Source organism: Lepisosteus platostomus, unplaced genomic scaffold (genome assembly GCF_059453375.1).
Source record: "Lepisosteus platostomus isolate fLepPlt1 unplaced genomic scaffold, fLepPlt1.hap1 Scaffold_95_H1, whole genome shotgun sequence".
NCBI classification, from domain to species: domain Eukaryota; kingdom Metazoa; phylum Chordata; class Actinopteri; order Semionotiformes; family Lepisosteidae; genus Lepisosteus; species Lepisosteus platostomus.
In genome coordinates, this window is record NW_028291707.1 from 164,166 (window position 1) to 188,056 (window position 23,891).

General features: G+C 44.9%; 6 non-coding genes across 6 annotated transcripts; 1 reads left to right on the top strand and 5 right to left on the bottom strand.

Annotated features, from left to right (window-relative positions):
• Positions 1 to 799: 799 nt before the first annotated feature.
• Positions 800 to 870, top strand: trnag-gcc (transfer RNA glycine (anticodon GCC)). Its single transcript has one exon. It is a non-coding gene; the product is annotated as a tRNA-Gly (tRNA).
• Positions 871 to 6,309: 5,439 nt separating this feature from the next.
• On the bottom strand, positions 6,310 to 6,449 carry LOC148630597 (U4 spliceosomal RNA). Its single transcript, XR_015935150.1, has one exon. It is a non-coding gene; the product is annotated as a U4 spliceosomal RNA (small nuclear RNA).
• Positions 6,450 to 15,534: 9,085 nt separating this feature from the next.
• trnai-aau (transfer RNA isoleucine (anticodon AAU)) lies at positions 15,535 to 15,608 on the bottom strand. Its single transcript has one exon. It is a non-coding gene; the product is annotated as a tRNA-Ile (tRNA).
• Positions 15,609 to 16,449: 841 nt separating this feature from the next.
• On the bottom strand, positions 16,450 to 16,531 carry trnas-aga (transfer RNA serine (anticodon AGA)). Its single transcript has one exon. It is a non-coding gene; the product is annotated as a tRNA-Ser (tRNA).
• A 4,243-nt stretch (positions 16,532 to 20,774) lies between these two features.
• trnar-acg (transfer RNA arginine (anticodon ACG)) lies at positions 20,775 to 20,847 on the bottom strand. Its single transcript has one exon. It is a non-coding gene; the product is annotated as a tRNA-Arg (tRNA).
• Positions 20,848 to 22,018: 1,171 nt separating this feature from the next.
• On the bottom strand, positions 22,019 to 22,092 carry trnak-cuu (transfer RNA lysine (anticodon CUU)). Its single transcript has one exon. It is a non-coding gene; the product is annotated as a tRNA-Lys (tRNA).
• Positions 22,093 to 23,891: the final 1,799 nt, after the last annotated feature.

The following is a 23,891-nucleotide window of genomic DNA, read 5'->3' on the forward strand; positions in this document are numbered from 1 at the left end:
GGCGTGTGCTCGTTCCCATATACCGTACGACCCGGGGTGCAGTGCTAGGATGACGTACAATACCGCTTGGGCACGTAACGGCGTTATATGCAAGTGCAGGACGTGAGGGTTTTCGTTTGTTCGTTTTGTTTTGCTCTGCTTTGCTTTGTTTTGCTTTCCATCGCGTTGGTAAGAGCGTAAATAAAAAGGCGATTCCTGTGTCTACCACTAATGTAAGAGCTATTTCAAGTGCGACGTGGTGCGGCTTTTCAAATGCTTGTGGGCATTTCTCTGTTGTTGATTCTTTTTTTGTGTGTAACAAAGTGGCATTTTCATGTCCGGACGGGGAGACTTTATCATTCCGACATGAAGCCACCCTTAAGTCCTCTGAGGCGTGTCTGTCTGCAAGGCTTGTATTTTGGAAATGTTTTTTTGAAACGGAGAACGACTTTGAAATAGGCTTCCGCCGGCGCCTCGCGATCCAGGTAAGATTGTAGCAAGAACGCAGCGGCGGTGGGGCGTGCTGTAGTCGTGGCTGAGTGGTTAAGGCGATGGACTAGAAAGCCATTGGGGTCTCCCCGCACAGGTTCCAATCTTGCCGACTACGTTGTCCGCCTTCAGTCGGTGTGTTTCGGCACAAGCAAAGAAGCGCGCCTCTTTGCTGTTCCTGGTGGTTTTAAAACGGCCAATCGCTTGTACCCGCTGCCTTGGAAATAAGTTCTTCAGCGTCCGCAAATGGCATTTTGCAGCTGGAAGCAGATGTCGACGCGTTTTGCACAGAGCACCAAAAAAGCGTCTTTTTTGAAGGCCCAGGCACTGAGCATTGGTGGTTCAGTGGTAGAATTCTCGCCTGCCACGCGGGAGGCTCGGGTTCGATTCCCGGCCAATGTAGTGGCTTTTGCAGCGAGCGGCTCTATCACTTGCATCCCCTTGCAACTCGCAACTGAAAACCCACTGAAGCTAAGCAGGTGTGAGCCAGGTCAGTACCTGGATGAGGATGAGCTACAGGGAAAAACAAAGCTTCCAGCTGGAAGCGGTGTTAATGGTGCCGGCGGGGGGGCGCTCACCCTGAGGTCTGTGCGGGTCCCAATGCCCCAGTATAGTGACGGAGATGCTGTGTTGTAAAAGGGCGCTGTCTTTTGGATGAGATGTAAAACCGAGGTCACAGCGCTCTGTGGTCATTCAAAATGACCACCAAAACCTTTGACAAAAGCTCTTGGTAATTGATGGTCTTCAATAATGCTTCTCCTTTAGGTACATTTTAAATCAGCTGAAAAATGCTGTGAAATGGGGGGGCACTTCAGGCCAGTGTAGGATTTGGGTTACAAGAACCATGAAACTGCACGAGAAAGCCCGTACACTGAATTACACGGCTTTCTATTCAAAGGAGGACAAAAGAAATTCCCTGAGTTTGATTTTTTGCAGCACAGAGAGGAGCACTGTCGTGAGGCCGGTTAGCTCAGTTGGCTAGAGCGTGGTGCTAATAACGCCAAGGTCGCGGGTTTGAGCCCTGTACGGGCCAGGTCCAGGTCCAGGTCCCTGTTTGTGAAACAGGCAAATGACTGTCTCAGGGGCCCGTTCCTCATTCTCAAGACACATGTGTGCAGTATGTACACCGTGCATTGAGCAATAGGGACTGAATACACCACAGGTAAGGTTAGAAGTCATTCTGAGGTGCCACATGTGAGGGATACAGCTAGGCATCCAAAATGTAGGGTTTGAGACCCTTCAGGAGTACTGCATCGTTTGAGACAGACCCGTGCATGTTAAACAAATGATCATTTCTTTCGGCATTAGGGACTAAATATACTAAACATATGATGCTAAAATGTTATTTTCACATATATTAATGTAATAAATGATTGCTTATGCTTTATAAACAAATCTAATTAAAATAAAAGCTTAAGTTTTGTATTTATCTTGTACCATAGAACATGATTTTCTTTGTATTTCAAGCCCACAAAGTGTCCAAATGACGCACTACATGATATAAGGAAGATTATCACATGCATATCGGTATTATCTTTCTTATGAAAATGCATTCCTTTCATTACCTTTTACTTTTTAAAATGAACTCAAATTGAGTATAATGTAATAATTTAAGTAGAATAGATTCTAATAATATAATGATCCAGTGTTTTGCACTGCTTCACTGCTCTATGCCATCTGGAAATAAATCCTCAGACTGCTTACTGCCCTGGGCATGTACCAATAAATTTAAGGAGCACATCTGTTTATCACTGCGTTGAAGCAGGAGACACACAGTCTCTGCAAACACATCCTAGATACAGTGTTCCAGCACCTTTGACCTCATCCAGAACGTATCATTTCTTGAAAGGGATTGCTGTCCGAATGCACATCTGAATCCCAAACAGAATCTCTAGTAAAATACGATCATTTGTGAAACAGGCAAATGACTGTCTCAGGGGCCCATTCCTCATTGTCAGACACATGTATGGAATGCTTTCACCGTGCATTGAGCAATAGGGATTAAAAACACCGCAGGTAAGGTTAGATGTCATGTTCTATGATCATTTCTTTCAGCATTAGGGACTAAATATACTAAACATATGATGCTAAAATGTTATTTTCACATATATTAATGTAATAAATGATTGCTTATGCTTTATAAACAAATCTAATTAAAATAAAAGCTTAAGTTTTGTATTTATCTTGTACCATAGAACATGATTTGCTTTGTATTTCAAGCCCACAAAGTGTCCAAATGTTCTATGATCATTTCTTTCAGCATTAGGGACTAAATATACCAAACGTATGATGCTAAAATCCTGAAAAAAGGATGTGCTCCATCTCGTCAGTAGATTGGATTCCAAAACTGATTTGGGTCAATATACATTACCTTTGAAATTAAAGTACAGTCTACTGTAGGGAACCATCAACTTAGAAAGCATTGGCCTTCCCTGGGGGTCAGGTAGGTGCAAAAGATAAACCTTTATCCTATCTTTATCTTAAGATAAGTGGCCAAGCAGTATTTTTCCAAGTTTCACCGAGCACATCATGTTGCCATAGTAGACAAAGTTCTATAAAATGTTAAATAACTTTTAAAAAAAGCATCTTGGTCTTACAGTACTGTACAAGGTGAATTAAACTGTCCCTGGTAATAAAAAGTAATTAGAAGCATCTCAGAAACTTTATCTCTAGAAACATTAGCTGTTTTATATCATGTAATTTAGTGTGATGTTGTCAGAATTCAAGGACATTATCACACACAGAAATTGGTTCAGTTAAATCTAAAAAACACAGCTAAACATGGGTTTAAATGTAACAGAAGTCTTTCCTCTTGTCAAAAGATTTAATTCAAGAAGTGATGTAATAAATGATTGCTTATGCTTTATAAAGAAATCTAATTAAAATAAAAGCTTAAGTTTTGTATTTATCTTGTACCATAGAACATGATTTTCTTTGTATTTGAAGCCCACAAAGTGTCCAAATGATGCACTACATGATATTAGGAAGATTATCACATGCATATCGGTATTATCTTTCTTATGAAAATGCATTCCTTTCATTACCTTTTACTTTTTAAGATGAACTCAAATTGTGTATAATGTAATAATTTAAGTAGAATAGATTCAGGTAGGAAATATAGAGTCATGATGTTTATGGCTGACATCATTTCACATGGGTGAATTTTAAGCTAAGAAATAAAAACATTTACAATGAAGATACCATTGCTTAATTTTAAATGCCTTTAAAAAATAAATACCTCCTGAGAATAATTTGCCACTCCCAGATCCTTGGTAAGGTACTGTTTGAATCCAATCAGGAGAGGAGCATCCAGGGAGTGCTTTCTATAGAGTCCAGCTTGGGCCACTCTCTTCCGGCCTGCTGATACTTTTTAACTACTCAGGGCCTGTAAGGATATAAAACACCGGTTTAAACATTTTATACCTATAAGACAAATTAGAATTTTAGTAAAAAATAGATACATCTGAAAAATAAAAAGTCTTACTGCTGATAGAGTTCTTCAGAGCTCACATCTTCCCCTTCCTTATCCGCTTCTGTTTCAGTTTCTAGAGCAGCCTCTGGCATCTCTTCCTCCTGGACTGCGGCCTCTTGCTCAGGGCCGCTGGAATGCAGGTAGATTCTTTTCAACATGATTTTACATAATATGTTGTAACAATGATTTCAAAAAGAAACTACAGAAGCCTTACAGATTAAAAATATCTCACCTTGCCAATGTGTCTTCAGGCTTCCCATGTACAAAAAGGCCCAAGGACTCTAGCAGTCTTACAACCACTATCCTGTTTGCCTCACCAGACACGATCTCTATTCTGTGGTAATCCACGATGACCCCGTTCTTCAGGTGATTCATCATGTCCTCCCTCGCCTGTTGAGAGGCCATCCTGATCTTTTCTGCCGTGGCGTGCTTCATACACGCCCTCTTCAAGTGAGCAGGAAGCTGATCAAGAGTATTCAGGCACATCTTGCACACCAGGGGAATCCTCGCGGGTTTCCTTTGAAAATAAATAATACCATCTGTGTATAGAAACAAGCTAAGACTGATTTCTTAAATTATCCTTAATTTTCTCTCTCATAGCTTGAACATAATGATTTTATTGCATTTATATAAGAATTGCTCATTGCTCCTAAATAAATAATGGTTTCATAAAAAAGTGAACACTTACTTGGTCTCAGTCACAGACTTTCCAATAGAAGCCATTGTGGAGTTCAGCAACTGCAGGTCCTAGAAGTGGGGAAGGAATTTTAAAAGAGAAATTGAATTACAATACAGAAGGAATGGCTGAGGGATCACTGAAATATATATATACAAATTCCAAAGACTGAGTCCATATAGAAACAACTACCTTTCATTTTCAGTATAAGAAAAAAAAACATTATCTTCCAAAGCATCATAAAATTGTTCCTTCTTCCAGACTCTACTTCTCTCTTGTAGTAGTATAGCAGACCTTTCCAGGTGAGCAGATCACAGAGTCCGAAATGAGCTTCCTCCATCAAGCAAAGTACCTGAACATGACTCTGTCTTCATAAAAGCGCCCCTGTAATAAAGAAATTAAATCCGAAATCAAGAGGGCAGTTGCCTACTGAAATACAAGAAGTCATCAATTTTAACCTAGCAACACATTAAAGGCTGCATCTATACAAGTACGATTCTAGAAATGCTCACCAGATTACGTTTTAAGAAGGAACTGCGCCTCAGGTTCCGCCGAGATCTTAACTCGGATGGCAGGATTCAGAGTCCGGAGTGCGGACTAATGGCGCACGGAGGGTCCATATACTGTGGATCCCTCAGTGATCTTCCGCGTATTCAAACCGCCAGCGTGTGACTCCCCTGTCCCCGTGACCTCTTTGCTCTGCTCTCTCCTCTGTGCAGCTGAGCCCGACTCACGGTAAAATGGAAAAAAATATGCCCTCGACGTGAGATTTATTCTGGAGCGAGCCAGTGTTGCGCATAGCTGCCTTCAAAGCAGTTAACCCAGGTTCGATTCCCGGCCAACGCAGTTGCGAATGTTTTCAAATGCTGTCATGAGCCTTGGATTGTGACTAGCAAAGCGAAGCCTTTTGAAAGAGCTAAAGCACTGCAAAACGGAATTGAAGGAGAATCTTACAGGGGATTCTGAGCAGTGTCTGCATACATGCAGTCAGATAAAGGTGCTGAAAGCTTGAGCTACTCTCAATGTCATGCTGCCCTTCCCCGGAGTAAATCTGTTACATTGAAAGAATGCTTCTGGCAGGTTCAAAAAGGGACCCTTGTTAATTGGAGAAATCAATGATTTCGAATGAATTCTGTATGCGTTAAAAGACAGCTATACACAGAAAACATGCAGGACACTGCTCATGATGTTTCCCGAGCAGAAACACAGTGCGTTTTTCCAAGCCATTTGACAAAGCCCACCCACTGAAAACTGCAGCAGATCGTGTAAAGACGTTCAACTTTGTAACTACTGCACGCACAGGAAGCAGAATAAATTCCTCTTTTCAAACTGTCAAAGGTTTGCTTTGCGAACGCTGCAGGACATCGCACAATCTCTTTTGAACGGGGACAAACGATTTCTTATGGGGCGCAGTAAGTACAGACGTTTAAAATGCTCCACTCATGCCGACGATGCAGCATGAAGAAGCGCAACCTAACGTTTGACAGACAAAAGCCAGGCGCCGCTACGAGCAATATGAAATCATACTGACAGCACACGGCGTTTCGCGCTGACACAAAAGTAATCTCGACAGACGCTGTTCTCTGCATAAAGCTGAAAGAGCTAAAGAGCGTTTCTGTTGACACGTAACAAGCTCGTTTCTTTCTACCATGATATCACCGTGACCAAATCTGTCTTTAAACACCTTGCTCAGTCTCTGACGAGACTGTCAAAAATTGCTTTCGCCGATTGTATTGCAAACCGGCGGAAGCGGGGTATTGGGAAAAGTTTTCAACTAGCAATAATCGCGCCTCGGCTAAACCTCACAGGCTGCAAAGGAACAAGTAATAGGTTTATTCCATGCTGAAAAAAAGAAGAAAGAGAACACAACGTTTCGGCCGTGGAGCCTTCTTCAGGTGTGAGAGAGACAGGGCAGTAGGCAAAGGTAAAGTAGCGGGAGAACAAAGGTTGAGAGGGAGGAGGAGTGAGAGGCGGGAGCAGGGGACAGAAAGAGAGGCCAATCAAGAGGTGTGAAGTCAGAATGGGTGCAGAGAGGTGTGAAATGAAACTTCCAATGAATGGAGAAAATTTAAAAGAACAGTAATCTGTCGTTAAGGGAAGGGAGAATGTGTGATCCTAGCTGCAGAATAATTTTAGTGTCGGTGGTCTTTCTGATGTATGAGTTCGGAAAACCGTCTTTGAGAACACAAACGGAGAGATTAGAGTGGTCGTGGCCGTCAGAGGTGAAATGAGAAACAATGGGCTTGGAGAGATCTTTAATCTTCACAGCCCTGACGTGTTCTCTGAAGCGGTCTCCGAGTCTCCTTCCTGTTTCCCCAATGTAGATGGCTGGGCATTTACTGCAAGAGATACAGTAAATAAGGTTGCTGGAGGTTACCCACCTGAACCTAAACCTCACAGGCTACGATACTGCCACTGCGCAAAGCTGACGGTTGCCAGGCAACCGCGGGGATCCTATGGAAATCGTTATCGATCGTCTCATGGCATGTCGTTGCTATAACGCTTCATATTTGTCGTCTTCTTCTTCTTCTAGCTTGAGGTTTTGAAGAATTTCATGACAGACAAGGGCTCCGTTGGGAACAAAGGGCGTTGTGAGAAAACCGTTGCTTATTTTCAGCAGCAGAAATACAACACTTTAAATACAAGATGACAGAACAATGACGAAGGGCATGCCGGGAGGAACTCATACACTACAGAGGAAAGGGGGCGGGCAAGTACAGTTCACATTCAAGCCACAAGTACTCTTCTTGGATGTTGCACAAACAAATCCTAACGTCTTGAAAGCATTGCAGCATGTTTGTGTCCCACTTCCCGTGGCTGCGGGACGACTGACACGAACGGACAAACACAATCTGTGGCGTTTAGCGTGACATAGTCTTGCAGGCATCGTGCTGTCTCACTGCAATACTATACCGCTGGAGGAAACAGTCCATCTGGCCATGAAACTCATTTGAACGTCTAGCTACAGCAACTAACAATATCATGATTTATTCAGGATGTGTGGAATCAGCACGTCCCGGAGACAGCTTCCGAAATCGTGAGCATTCTCTGGTGGTAGGGGCGTTCAAGATGGCGCTCAGGTGGGAGGTAAAGTTTAGTGGTTGGGGAGTTTTTTTGAGTTTTTCATGACCTGAATGTTAATTTTTGCTTTTTTTGACTACAGAAAAATAAGGACTTAACACTAGTTGTTTAAACTTCAGTTATAATTGAAAGAAAAAAAAACGATTTTTTTTTAGGTTTAAAAAGTCCGATATGAGTAACACTGGGAAAAGAAAAGAGAGTGCTGGGTCTTCGAAGGAGAACTCTAAGATACCTCAATCGTATATGTATAGCACTACAAAAAAATCGATGGCAACTAAAGGGAAAAGTGAAGCAGCTGCAGGGGCAGCAAGAGGGCGGAGGCGCCGCGCGCCCGGCCGAAGTGTTGGACCGGTGCGCTTTACGTGCTGAAATAAACACGCGACAGCCCCGAAATGTTTCCAGAGTGCTGTGCACTGAAGACTTGCCTGGTGCTCCTCCGTGCAGATTCTTTGTCCTCCTCCAGTGTGGGACGAGCCAACACAAGGGAGCGCATTTGCCAACATCCAGGCACGCAATGCGATTTGGAAAGCAGCTCCTTTCCAAAGAGTTGCACACGAACGATCCTTCAGTCCCGCTCGGGGGGCACGGAACCCCCGCCACACACAGCTTCAAGTAGCGAGTCAGGTGCCTGGATGTTGGCGAATGCGCTCCCTTGTGTTGGCTCGTCCCGCACTGGAGGAGGACCAGGCAAGTCTTCACCAGACAAAAACCTCCAGTGCACAGCACTCTGGAAACATTTCGCGGCTTTCGCGTGTTTATTTCAGCACGTAAAGCTCACCGGTCCAACACGTCGGCCGGGCGCGCGGCGCCTCCGCCCTCTTGTGGCCTTGCGGCGTCAGAGCAAGAGGCTCCTTCTCGCTGCCCTTCCGCTGTGTTGCAGGGCCCCGAGAGGGAACCCGGAGCGCGCACTTTGTGGGGGGCGGGGGACCGCGTTCGCGCTCTGCCCCCGGTCTCTTGCGCGAGTACTAAATCTCACGGACAGGGGGGCCTCGTCATTGATTGTTACAGGTGAGACGGGGATTAGGAGGAGACCCCGACTGATGGGTAAAGGGGAGCACTAACACCAGAGGGACACCCCCGGCGTCTCTTTTTGAGAGACGCCCTGGGGTTTCCTAATGGCCAAGGAGGGTCGGGACCTCGGTTTGACGCCTCCCCCGAAGGACGGCGCCTGTTTGTGCAGCAGAGTGTCGCCATCAGGAGGCTGGGGCGTAAGAGAGCCACACAGCCCGCAGGGTGAGCGCTCCCTACTGGTCCCAGTCACACCTCTTGCAGGAGCAGCAGCAACCGGAGCTTTTCCGGGGTGGAATCTCCCATCCGGGTGCCGGCCAGGCTCACACCTGCTGGGCTGCCCCGGGGGTGAGCCCAGTCGAGAGTCGCAGGGCCAGATCTAGTCACCGGGGAGAAACGATACAAGTGAAGGATTGCTCGGCTCTCGGCACTTGAAAAGACCGACAAATGTCTCATTCCCGCAGGAGCTGAATGTACCCGCATGTGTGGTGTCGTCTTCTTCCCCCGCCCCGCTGTGTTTGCTGTATTGTCTCTGAAGCCGGCCCCCCCGAGACAAGACGGGCTTTTCCTGTGCCCCAATTAACACTTTACAGGTGCCATTCCCCGGCATTGTGGCCATTGTCGGTGCTCACACGCGATAAGATAAGGCGGAGGAGAGCGGGGCATGCCCAGCGGCAGACATTCAAGGAGGGGGCAGTGCGAGGTGAGGTGAGGTGCGACACGCCGGAGCCCCGACGCAGCTAATGCGGAGCACTTGTTGGACTGGCATCGAAAGGACGTGTGCGCACGGAGCGAGCCTTCCCTGCGGCGGAGCGCGGGAACTTTCTCCCCCCCTCCCGCTGCAGGAGTTGTGTGCACTGCAGCGGTGCCGAGAGAAAAGCACAGAAGGCAGCAGGCTCTGGAGAGCAGGTAAGAGACGGAGCCTTGTGGGCAGGCGAGCAGCCTGTGGTCACGCCTTGCATGGAGAGCGTCATGCAGCTGTCAATCATTTCGCAGCCACGCCCCCTCTTCATCTTCTCTCTGCCTTAAGCGTCTCCGCCACTCTCTCTTGACATTTCATTTCAGCATGTCAGAAGTCCGAGTGACGTTTTTAATGGCTGAGTGAGGGCACGATGCTGAAGCAGAGAGGTCACTTCAGCCAGAGAAACTTGTGCTAGGTGAGATCTGAAAGACGGACTCGCAACAGAAATAGACCAAAAAAGTATCGGTGAGATCAAAAGGCAAATGCAACATCCAGCAGAGGGCGTCTAAAGATTAGGGAACGGGCGACTGAAATCCATATGAGGCAAACTTTCCGGCTGTGTACTGCAGCTGGCCTCGTTGGCGTAGTTAGTAGCGCGTCAGTCTCATCATCTGAAGGTCCTGAGTTTGATCCTCACACGGGGTGGGGCTGCTTCCTCTCTTGCTCTTTTCAAACACTTGCGGCAACTGTTCGCTCATAACCACGTCTGGAATGCTTGACCTTTACACGGGGGAGAAGCAACGCCGCATCCCTTTTCTAAAGAACATTCACATTCAGAAATAAGTCAAGAAATTTGACATTACTTTTGCTGTCAGCCTGCCTATGTTGCCAAAGAAAGATTCACTCGGCGTCAACATGACAGAACAGCGATCACTTGAAAACACTGTTCCACACTCCGTAAGCAAGAACTTCAGTGTTTGCAGTCACCCGATATGCCGATAGTCAAAGGAGCACAAAACACAAAGCGTCAAAAGACAAGATGAGTTGATGGAAAGAGCGTTGAATTGATGAGCACAAAAGTTCAGCTCGTACAATAGGCAACGAAGGTCCCGGCGTCATCATCGCACTTGAAAGGACTGCCTTGCAGACTAAGGGCAGTGGGAGGTTGCTGTTTTGAGATGGAGGCATTGGGATGGTGGGCCGAGATCTATTCTTCTTAAGGAATTCTTCATCGTGAAAGATCGGTCCACAGGTCATCCAAAGAACTTACAAATTTTTGGGACTCAGGGAATCACGTGGTTCCGGAAGGGAGTGAAGTGCTCAAACACATGACATGCCCCCTTGATCTCACATGCACAATTCTGCTGCAACATGCACAGCTACCATCCACACCAGGCAGTGGGGCTTCAGCAGAATTTGCTACGCCACCTGCAATTACATATCCAGCTGCACACATATACATGACCCCTCTGTCCTTTTCAGGATCTCAAAAAAAAGCATAGCGTGGTTTTCCTGCAACCCGATTGACCGCATCTCCCTCAGAATGTGCCCCATTGCATTCATTGCTGAAGCAGGATGGAGGCTAACGGACATGCCAGAACAGTTAGGCTCAGCGATCTCTCCAAAATATTGTGGTTGTAGTGGAAGAAATATGGTTTAAATTGTACCTTGGTATTTCAAACTCTCTCTAGAATGTTATCCATTTCTATTTTATTTTGACAGGAACTGGCTAATGACACTAGATGAAAAGAGAAGAAAGAAAACACAACGTTTCGGCCGTGGAGCCTTCTTCAGGTGTGAGGGCTCCACGGCTGAATTGTTGTGTTTTCTTTCTTCTCTTTTAAGCATGGAATAGACCTATTACTTGTTCCTTTGCAGCCTACGCATGCTGACACAGCTCCCCACCTGAACTGCTAATGATGCCTGGTAGCTTGTGGTACTTGGGTATTGTCTTATGTTTGCTCAAACTGCATATGTGTGATTGCATATTTTTGGGTATTTTCATATGTCAATATTTAATTCACTGACATTCCTGTATGCTTGGAAGAAAGGTAGATTGGATTTGGCACAGGACGCCTGCCCATATTTGTTGATCATTGTTGGGCTGGAAAAACAATGATAAAAAGTGTATGAAAAAAGCTCTCTCCAATATTTCCCTTCTCTTCGCCATGGTTACACTGCCTGTTCTTTCCGTCTTTTGTCCTTCTACAAAGATTCCAGGGCTCTTTTTCCATCATAATATCAGAAGCCAAAAAATAACCATCTAATGTGTAAACAGCATTTGTAATGTTGGTAGCTGGAAGAGGTTAAGTATGTTTGCAAGACCTAGTTGATTACACCACAGACTTACTTTGTTGTTGTCAGTTTTTTTTTCTCTTTTAAAGGCTGTAGGTGGGGTGTGATGGACTGTACCACTATCATAGAAGATTTTTTCAGGACACATCGCAGTTCCATAGTAGAATTTATCAATAGTAAAATTCCATAGGACATTATTTACCAACATATTACCCAGTGTGAGACTCTGCCAGTAAACCTCAGAGCATTGAGTTCTCCACTGATAAAGATGGCTGTCTGAAGTCATGAAATCCACTGCTGGGATGCCTGAGAGACAGTAATTGAATCTTGGCTGGAATTAGGCTTTATATTAATGTTGATCTTTGGGAATTATGTGGTAAAAAGGGAAAACTCCTTTACTTTAGTCACTTTGAATGTTCAAATGTACAGAACCTGCAAAACTAAGCAATGAAAAAAATCCATCACCACTCTCATGATAGCATAACTCATAGTCTCTGCTGTTGTGTAACAATACACACTTTCAATTTTCTTATCGCCTGTCTCCAGAGAGAATGTTGTTAGTGCTGATGACCTTGAATTAGACCTTGTTGACTCTGTAAAACAATCTTCCTCTGCTTAGATTTTCACTCAGATTGATTTTGTTCTCAGATTATTCCTGGCAGGACTGAGTTTCTGGGAAATGAAAAGTGAAAGAAAAAGTACAGAAGATCAGCCCTTGAATATACAACATTGTGCAGTGAGATTGTTAAATGTATTAGCTGCTATCCCGTGCTAGAGCCTGTCGTGGTAAGCAGTGGATGACAGGATCTAGCACAGATACTAATGAAACACTGTTAATGAAAGATAAAACACTTGAGTCTTATTTTAGTTTTCCATTTCCCTTTCATTTGTGATGTACTGTACAACAGGCCACAGAACATGCACAAAAACAGATATGCACACATTCACACCAGGCAATGACAGTCTGCCCAGTCAGAATCTGAGCTGAGGTATCAGAATTCTGAATTCCCTGAATTCTGTCATGGATCATCCACAATAAGGGCAATGTTTGAACACGAGGATCCCCAGGAGAGAGCCTAGTAACATAAATCTTGGAGCAAAAGCAGATGATTATCTTCATAGTTTGTGTGGTTGAGCCAAAGTTGAGCAGGAGGATATGTGAGTCACCATTCTTAGAAATGGATCCAACTTCAGACAGGCGTCAAAAGTAAGAGTATACAGTGCTGGGGCAATGACACTTCAATGATCAGAAGGATAACAAGAGTTTTAATGCATTGAAATTGATTTTCTGGTGATGCACACTGTCATGGAACTATTAATTTTTAAGGATCACTTACTGACGTCAGACAGCTGCCAATTCTCCAGACTGGAAGGATGAACAGTTTATCCCCCTAGGTACCATATTTCCATATTTCGAAGCATTGGAATAATACATGTCATACAGCAACATAAAAACAGGAAGACAAGTATCACAGCCCCTATAATCGGTGTTAGTAACTTAAAAGAAAAACATTCCCCCTGGCCCAAACAGTGATTCTAACCAGGAGAGAAAAGCCGGTGTATCTTTTATGCCTCTCTCTTTATTCACCTTGTCTTTTAGTTCTTTCAAATGCTGAATAGCGAGCGTAAGATTTCCGTAATCATAGTCATTAGCTGGAATATATGTACAACAGGAGTCTCCTACTAAAGCATAGACTCCTCCAGATGCTGCATTTTGAAGGTCCAGCACGAACCTGTTCTGAAGTGCCATTAATCTAACTCCCCTTAATTCTTGTTTGATAGCGTCTAACGTGATATTAATAAAAGAGTACATTTCATAAAAAGTCGCATGGGTGAGGCTGTAGACTGAGGCATTAAAGCACATATATAACAAGATGCATTAAATTTCTTTAACTTTACAGTATGATTTATAAATTTATACCACAAATTACTCATATCCCCCTCATTATCAGTTTCATTCAGCCAGTTTGTATACAAAGAGGCTTCGTGTTTAGATTCTTCCTCTTTTGGGGTGGTGACAGGCTTCTACATAAAAAGGAAAAAGGCTGTGCACATCAGTCCCAAGCAGGTTATCCCCATCTGTCCTTGTGGAGACATCACTCCTGCGCTTTGCTCAGTTCGTTTGTGACCTTTTTACAGTGGGAAGCATGAATCCAGGGCACCATTTCTGTGACCTTCACAGCAGTGGCAGTGGTCAGCAGCACCTGGTACAGCCCCCTCCACCTGAGTGAACACCATTTCTTTTTCCTGAAGTCTTTCACCAGAATCCAGTCTCCTTATTCACTCATTAGTTCTTACAGCACAGGTAAATCCCTGTGGGCTGGAGCCCAGCATAATCCTAGGCTTTTTTGGTCAACATTGGTCAACAGATTGGTCAACAACTGGGTAATAACTCTTAGAAAAATCTACACATTGTTCCCCTGCCTCAGCTGTGACGTTTTGCAGAACAATTCTAGCTGAAGTTGTAAAATTTCTCTTTGTTCCGTTCCTGCAAAACATCTTATTATGAACAAATAAACCACAATAATCATTTGCATCTAGGGGAATCACTCCCAAGGGTAACCCCCCTTAAAGCTATATTGTTCTACCCATCAGGTTCTGCCACTAGATAAGAGAACCTTTCCCATGAAATCATTTTTTGACCTTCATGATCCCTTCAGGGCGTACAATTAGCACAGAAGCAGCAGCTTTAGTCCACATGTTTTTCAAACAGGATATTAACGATATGATCATAACGAATAATACCAGACCCACAAATATGTATTGAACCAGAGACCCTCTCCATGTTCCTAGCACAGACTGTAGCCATGCACCAATACCCCAATCATCTGGATTGCAGGATTTACGAAGAAAATTATTTTCGCAGTAATTAATTTATTATATTTACTATATTTATTATACACGTGTAAATTAATTACTGCGAAAATCATTTACTTCGTACACTGTGCAGAGTGCCGTATACTCCTAGTTGCGGCACACACGATACATACAGTAAAAAGCCTCAGGCACTGTGTTAGATGTGTTTTCGACGTTATATATGCGTTTATTAATGTCGTCGATTTTACGGTTGCAATTCGACGTTGATTATACGTCGAGGCGACGTATATATACGTATAGCCGTATTTTCGCCGTGAATATACGTATATTCGACGAATCAATGCCCACTGGGTAAACTCTTGAGCAAACTCTGAACCAACTCTAAGGAAACTAATCCGATTAGACGTTACTTTGACTCATCTTTTTACGCTCAGTGCTGGATTGCTCAAACTCCAGCTAGGGTTAGGGTTAGCATTCCCACGCTACTTAGACACTTTGTTTACGCTCAGTGCTGGATTTTGGGAACTTCAGGACGAGTGGGAATTTTCTCCTATCTGTCAATTCTGTTTTGTTTTGGAGACTCTTGGCTGCCTATGTTGTACAGTGCAGCGTGAAGGAAACATTTTCCAAAACTGTGTCAGCTCAAAAGTTGTAAGAAAACCTCTCCAGCTGCTTTAACTCTCTTCATATTTGTCATTTAATGTGACACTCGATGTATAACTGGAGCCTCACATATGCAAATGGTGAGGCTCCAGTTCAACACCACTTTACAGTATCTGACAAAAGCATGGCAGACTGTGCCATGACCGGCAGATAACTTCTGCTTATTTTTACCATATTAAACATTGGAAATCCAACCACTTGCATTTGTGACACTTGATTTTGACTCCACCTAAGACACTCTTAAATCTTCAAACACTTTTCTCTTCTCCCGCAACACTCTTGTCTGTCGGCACTATGTGGCAGCGTTGCATGACAACCCATCTCACCACGGAAAGGAACCTAACAGCTTTGGTAAGAGAGGAGAAAAGAACCTGGCCCGTACGGGGATCGAACCCGTGACCTTGGCGTTATTAGCACCACGCTCTAACCAACTGAGCTAACCGGCCTCACGACGGTGGTCCTCTCTGTGCTGCAAATAATCGAACTCAGGGAATTTCTTTTGCCCTCCTTTGAATAGAAAGCCGTGTAATTCAGTGTACGGGCTTTCTCGTGCAGTTTCATGGTTCTTGTAACCCAAATCCTACACTGGCCTGAAGAGTCCCCCCATTTCACAGCATTTTTCAGCTGATTTAAAATGTACCTAAAGGAGAAGCATTATTGAAGACCATCAATTACCAAGAGCTTTTGTCAAAGGTTTTGGTGGTCATTTTTAATGACCACAGAGCACTATGACCTCGGTTTTACATCTCATCCGAAAGACAGCGCCCTTTTACAACACAGCGTCTCCGTCACTATACTGGGGCATTGGGACCCGCACAGACCTCAGGGTGAGCGCCCCCCCGCCGGCACCATTAACACCGCTTCCAGCTGGAAGCGGTGTTTTTCCCTGTAGCTTACCCTCATCCGGGTACTGACCTGGCTCACACCTGCTAAGCTTCAGTGGGTTTTCAGTTGTGAGTTGCAAGGGGATGCAAGTGATGGAGCTGCTCGCTGCAAAAGCCACTACATTGGCCGGGAATCAAACCCAAGCCTCCCGCGTGGCAGGCAAGAATTCTACCACTGAACCACCAATGCTCAGTGTCTGGGCCTTCAAAAAAGACGCTTTTTTGGTGCTCTGTGCAAAAAGCGTCGACATATGCTTCCAGCTGCAAAATGCCATTCGCGGATGCTGAAGAATTTATTTTCAAGGCAGCGGGTACAAGCGATTGGGCGTTTTAAAACCACCAGGAACAGCAAGGAGGCGCGCTTCTTTGCTTGCGCCGGAACACACCGACTGGAGGCGGACAACGTAGTCGGCAGGATTCGAACCTGCGCGGGGAGACCCCAATGGATTTCTAGTCCATCGCCTTAACCACTCGGCCACGACTACAGCAAGCCCCGCTGCCGCTGCGTTGTTGCTACAATCTTACCTGGATCGCGAGGCGCCGGCGGAAGCCTATTTCAAAGTCGTTCTCCGTTTCAAAAAAACATTTCCAAAATACAAGCCTTGCAGACAGACACGCCTCAGAGGACTTAAGGGTGGCTTCATGTCGGAATGATAAAGTCTCCCCGTCCGGACATGAAAATTCCACTTTGTTACACACAAAAAAAGAATCAACAACAGAGAAATGCCCACAAGCATTTGAAAAGCCGCACCACGTCGCACTTGAAATACCTCTTACATTAGTGGTAGACGCAGGAATCGCCTTTTTATTTACGCTCTTACCAACGCGATGGAAAGCAAAACAAAGCAAAGCAGAGCAAAACAAAACGAACAAACGAAAACCCTCACGTCCCGCACTTGCATATAACGCCGTTACGTGCCCAAGCGGTATTGTACGTCATCCTAGCACTGCACCCCGAGGCGTACGGCATATGGGAACGAACACACGCCACGAATCGTCTCGAATCGCTCCCTACAGCTGTAAGGCGCCTTAAAGCATGCACCCCCAATTTTCTTCTTTGCGCATCTGTGAAAGGTAAACTCTTGAGCAAACTCTGAACCACCTCTAAGGAAACTAATCCGATTAGACGTTACTTTGACTCATCCTTTAAGGGACCTTTCTTAATTGGAGAAATCAATGATTTCGAATGAATTCTGTATGCGTTAAAAGACAGCTATACACAGAAAACATGCAGGACACTGCTCATGATGTTTCCCGAGCCGAAACACAGTGCGTTTTTCCAAGCCATCTGACCAAGCCTGCCCACTGAAAACTGCAGGAGATCGTGTAAAGACGTTCAAGTTTGTAACTACTGCACGCACAGGAAGCAGAATAAATTCCTCTATTCAAACTGTCAAAGGTTTGCTTTGCGAATGCTGCAGGACATCGCACAATCTCTTTTGAACAGGGACAAACGATTTCTTATGGGGCGCAGTAAGTACAGACGTTTAAAAAGCTCCACTCATGCCAATGATGCAGCATGAAGAAGCGCAACCTAAAGTTTGCATTCCTAGCACTGTTGCATTCCCCGCATCAGTAGCTAAGAGAATATAATTTACGACTCTTGTTAATACAGTTTCAGAAACCAGACTGAAATTTCTCAAGTATATTATTTGAATCCATTTGATGTTGGGCAACAACTATTCTTTCAAGACTTTTAGATTGAAATGGGACCTTTGAGACAGGCCTGTAGTTGTTAAGAACTTGTGGATCCAAATTTGACTTCTTAAGGAGCGGTCTAAGAACCACTACCTTAAATTGATCATGCACGACGCCTGACGCAAGCGATGCATTCATCATACTAATTATAGGTCCTGCCAGTCCTTCGAGGGAATCTTTGACTAGCTGAGTGGGGATGGGATCTAGCGAACAGGTGGTTGACTTTGTCTTACGTCTGTGTTCATGAGTCCACCATAAGAAGAAATCTGAACAGGAGTGGTGATCATGCGAGGTCACCACGGAGGAAACCACTGCTCTCCCCCCAAAAAAAACCACCACTGCCCCTCTCAAGTTTGCTAAAGACCACATGGATGTTCCACAACTCCTGGAACAATGTTCTGTGGACAGACGTGACAAAAGTTGAACTTGTTGGTAAATGTGCACAGCGTTATGTTTGGAGATAACAAAACACCGCATACCAACTCCAAAACCTCATCCCACCTGGGAAGCATGGCGGAGGCTGTACGGCTTGCAATCATCGAGGGACCGATGAATTCCAAGATGTATCAGGAAATTCTACAGCAGAATGTCAGGGTGTCTGCCTGTGATCTAAAACTCGAAAGACGCTGGGTCATGCAGCATGACAAAAACAAAGGAGTACATCAACAACAGAGTGGCTGAAACAGTAGAAATTCCGTATGTTGGGATGGCCAAGTAAGAGTCCTGACACACACGCTTTCACTCATATGAGCTACACGGCTACCAAGATGATCTCAGATGCGCCGAGCTGGTACGGAACATATTGAACTGATCGACGGCGAATTGTCTCTCAGACAGGCTTTTCACCTCTAAGCTCCCTTACTGACAGTGATCAGCTAGGTAGTAAAACAGTCAGCTGCTTCTAAGCCTTAAACAGCTGCATCTCGGCGCTTCCACGGAGAGATGATTTGAAAGCCGAACATCGCCCATTGGGAACACCTTACTATCACTAGTTTAAGAGACTCTTAAGGTCTTGCAGAGGTGCCTGTCTAATAGCATGCGCTTTGCAAGCTATAGGTGTTTAGGCTGAGGCAGAATGCCTGTTAACAAAATGTTTTTCTAAAGGGGCCTCGCACTCTTTTCCAAGCAATGGTCACCATCCCCACCGAGTGTCACAATGTAGTCATGTCCTAGGACATCACCTGTTAGTCTCCATTTGTCTGCAACCAACACTTTAGGTTACGGGGTCACAACCGCACCCCGGAGACCAGAGGAGCCGTTGGCATTCTGGCGGCGCAGATTGGGCTGAAGATGGGGCGCTTGAATCTCGCTGTTGGAGGCCGTCTGAAACTGACCCAAGCCTTTCCCTTGAATTAAATGTAAATAAGAAATGAACCCCAGATGCACATGGAATCAATCACGTGTTTCCTTTGAGCCGTTTCAGAGACTGCTCCAGAGTTTACCTTGCACAGATGCGCAAAGATTAATGATGGGGGTGCACGCTTCCAGGCGTCTTACAACTGTAGGGACTGATTAGAGACAATTCGTAGCTTGTGCTCATTTCCCTCTATTCCCCGTGTTGCAGTGGTAGGATGACTTAAATTCCTGCTTCGACACGTAACGGGATTATAATCAAGTGCAGGAGCTGAGGGCTTTAGTTTTGTTTCGTTTTCCATGGCGTTCGTAAGCGCGCAAATCAAAGGCAATTCCTGCGTCTAACACGAATGTAAATGCTTTTGAAAGTGCAGTGTGGTGCAGCTTGTAAAATCCTTGTCCACATTTGTGGTTTGTTGATGTTTTTTCTGTCTGCCAAAGTTGCATTTTGACATCCGGACTGGGGGACTTTATCATTTGAACGTGAAGCCAGCCTTAAACCCTCTGAGGCGTGTCTGTCTGCCGGCACGAATCTTGTGAAAGGTATTTTTTTTAACGGAGAGCAACTTTAAAAAGGTTTCCGCAGCCACCTCGCAGTCCGTGTTTGATTATAGGAGGAATGCGGCGGCGGGGAGCTCGCATTTGTCGTGCTCGAGTGGTTAAGGCGATGGGCTCGAAATGCGTTGGGGCTTCCCCGCGCAGGTTCGAAACCTGCCGACTCCGGCGTCTGCCGCACGTCGCCTTGTGCCTGCGCGGCAGAGGCGAAGTGCCGCTTCTCCTTTTCTGGTACTATAAAAACGCTAAATCGCTTGGCCCCGCTGCCATGGAAAGCAATTCTTCAGATAACCACACATTTTGCGTTCGCACCTCTGGTGCTCTACTTATGCCTTTGAAAACCTAATGAATAAAGCTGTAAGAACCGACACGATGTGTAGGTGCTCTTAAAGCACGCAGTAAAGAACTGTTAACAGCAAGGGTTTCAGTGGGTTAACTGAGGAGAAGGCGTGATCGCTAATTGTTGACTTTTTATTTGGTGTTAGAAACACTCTTACTGTGCATGACGTGCAACAAATGTAGCCACAGAAATTGCATCACGCTTTCATGTATGCTATTGCAGACACCAACGTTGCCTAGATAGAAAACCGAAATAGCCGTGGGTTTGCTTGCTGGTCTGAAGGATCTCTCTTCGAATCTCTATCATTTGTCAATGGAAGTAAAAGGCGCTGCAATCTGATACGTTCAGAATCAAACCCGCAGCTGTTGTTCGACTTTATTTCTTGACTAATTACAACTGAGTGTCGCATGAGCAGTTACATAAACTTGTCTGGTATATTTGAACACAAATGCCGTTCTTCAATTAAAACTAACAGTACATTGTCAGGGACATTCAGTTCTATACAAACAAGAGACAGACAAGAGAATATTTCTACCGTTCATGTGGACTACGTGTTGACTTACTGATCGGAATAATTGAAAGGTTCGGGCTCATAGCCGATGGAGTGCGTGCTAATTAGAACAGCAACGCTGAGCTCTCAGCACCGTATTGAGCCCAGGTGTTTTTCTAAAGCTGTCAGGTGCAGTTCATTTACATGAAGGAAATCTCTTACTGGGTACGATTACAATGCAGTAAGTAGCACAGACTACTTAGGGAGTAGCCCGATGCATTTAAAAACGACCCGAGCCAGGCAGGAGTCGAACCTGCAATCTCCTGATCCGTAGTCAGACGCGTTATCCATTGGGCCACTGGCCCTGGTATGACACTGCAGGACTGTAACCCAGTGAGATCAGCACTGCAACTAGTAAAATATTACCCCCGGTCCATTCTTTTCCAAAAGTGAGAAACACCTGTTTTCTACATTTTGTCTGTTTTAAAACCATATCTTTTTAAACCAAACCAAGAGTTTGTCTTTTGCACTGATATTCTGATTCATTTCGATTTCAAAGAAAAAAAAAACATTATCTTCCAAAGCATCATAAAATTGTCCATTCTTCCAGACTCTACTTCTCTCTTGTAGTAGTACAGCAGACCTTTCCAGGTGAGCAGATCACAGAGTCTGAAATATGCTTCCTCCATCAAGCAAAGTACCTGAACATGACTCTGTCTTCATAAAAGCGCCCCTGTAATAAAGAAATTAAATCCGAAATCAAGAGGGCAGTTGCCTACTGAAGTTCAAGAAGTCATCAATTTTAACCTAGCAACACATTAAAGGCTGCATCTATACAAGTACGATTCTAGAAATGCTCACCAGATTACGTTTTAAGAAGGAACTGCGCCTCAGGTTCCGCCGAGATCTTAACTTGGATGGCAGGACTCAGAGTCCGGAGTGCGGACTGATGGCGCACGGAGGGTCCACATACTGTGGATCCCTCAGTTTTCTTCCACGTGTTTAAACCGCCAGCGTGTGACTCCCCTGTCCCCGTGACCTCATTGCTCTGCTCTCGCCTCTGTGCAGCTGAGCCCGACTCATGGTAAAGTGGAAAACAATATGCCCTCAACGTGGGATTTACTCTGGATCGAGGATAGATGTCACCTTTTTATCGTTGAACAGGATGTATGTGATGTGGCGACTAGGTTCAATTTTGTATCCTTTTAAAAGATTAAGGACTGGGGTGAGCGTGATTTACCACCCTTTCAGCTAAGAACCCGACATGAGCACCGTTTAAGCTGCATAGACTTGGTCGTTTAACTCTTCTCCATTAGCAGGGTTAAGGTTAAAGAAAAAAAACATTGCTGACTTCTTTTTTTTTGCCAGCCGCTAGTGCTGATTAGCAATGTTTGTATTTCATGTTTTGCAAGTTGCATCCATTTTAAGAAAAACAAGTCGCGTTAAAGACAGGAAATGAATACTTGCATTTAATTAAGTCTAGCCGTAGGCGGTTGTCTGTAAGGACCAGTTCTGTTCAAGAAGACAGAACAAAGAAGGCACCACTGGGATTCGGACTCAGGATCTCCTGTTTAAGAGACAAGCACTTTAACCAACTAAGCCACGGCGCCCCGGGATAGTTGTCCTTTTGCAGCCACTTGGACACACCACTCAGACACATCTGCATTCGGTGTGTGCTCCGCCTGCTCGCTGAGCAAGTTGCCACCTTTATACAATAGCAACATCGACACCAAGAGAAAGGATGACAAATGGCTTTTATCTGGAACTTTTCATGTCCAAGGAGCTCAATGTGCTTTCTGTGTACAACAGGGCCACTGAACTCCACACTGGCCACTGAACCACAGCAGTGGCTTGCTGGCTTGACATCTCCCAAGGAAAATGTTGAAATCGCATGTGGAACAGGAAAAGGACCCTCGAGTACGAGGGAAAAAAAATAAAAAGATCATCTGGAGCGCGCCAACCCATGTCTGGACAGCCCAGTTTCGTCGACAAGGTGGCCGAGTGGTTAAGGCGATGGACTATTAATTCATTGTGTTCTACATGCATGGGTTTGAATCAATTCCTCGTCGCTCTCTATGTCTGACACGTGTGCCTGTTCGACGTTGGCCCTCCTTTTGTTTGCTCCAGTACTAGAGCCTTACATTTTCTAGCGGTGGCTGAACATGGTATAGTAGGCTAACGTTGGTATCGAGCAGTGGCAGTAACAGTATTTACGTGCCGCTGCTGCCAAGTGGCTTTGGGTTGAGACCGCGTTTTCACTTACTTGCAGCACAAACGGAGAAAGCGATTTTTGACAGTCTCTCGAGAGACTTCGCTAGATGTTTAGGTGATAGACTTTGTCAGTTCCCAATTGGATGATGGCCTCTCAAATAGTTTGTGCCCCTAGACGTTTATACAGTAGAAGCCTGCTTCGTGGCTTAAATCCAAGCTAAGGAAACGAGTTTGAGGTCTGATGCAGAACTGCGAATTCAATGAAGGGGAACACTACAGTACATTGCACTGTATGTGTGAGGAAAGCTGCCCCCTTCTGTTCCTTGTCGACCGAACAGAGGACTGTAAAGGATACCGCCAAGAAACTTTAGGATGCTGGTTGGAATCCAGCTCCAAAGAAGCCCCTTTGGGTGTTATGTCATCAAAAAGTAAGAACAGAGAATCTCCCTTGGATCAAAAGCGCAACAGAACTGTTTTCCGTGGAGCAGGTTTCAGACCCGTAGACCTGTTTTATTTGTAGGGCAGGGCGCATTCCCAAACGCGAATCTCCTGTTTTAGAAATGCTTTGGGCGGCGTGAAGTGAAAATAAGAAGTGGGCTCCAGATGCACATGGAAGCAATCAAGTGTTTCATCCGAGCTGTTTCAAAGACTGCTCAAGAGCTTTCCTTTTACAGAGGCCCAACGATTAATGATGGGGGTGCACCCTTCAATGTGCCTTACGACTCTAGGGAGTGATTGAGACGATTCGTAGCGTGTGTTCATTTCCCTCTATTCCCCATGTTACAGTGGTAAGATGACGTAAATTCCTGCTTCGACACGTAACGGCATTATAATCAAGTGCAGGAGCTGAGGGCTTTTGTTTTGTTTCGTTTTCTATGGCGTTCGTAAGCGCGCAAAACAAAGACAATTCCTGCATCTAACACGAATGTAAATGCTTTTGAAAGTGCAGTGTGGTGCAGCTTGTAAAATCCTTGTCCACATTTGTGGTTTGTTGATGTTTTTTCTGTCTGCCAAAGTTGCATTTTGACATCCGGACGGGGAGACTTTATCATTTGAACGTGAAGCCAGCCTTAAACCCTATGAGGCGTGTCTGTCTGCCGGCATGTATCTTGTGAAAGTTATTTTTTTTTTAACAGAGAGCGACTTTAAAAAAGTTTCCGCAGCCACCTCGCACTCCGTGTTAGATTATAGGAGGAAT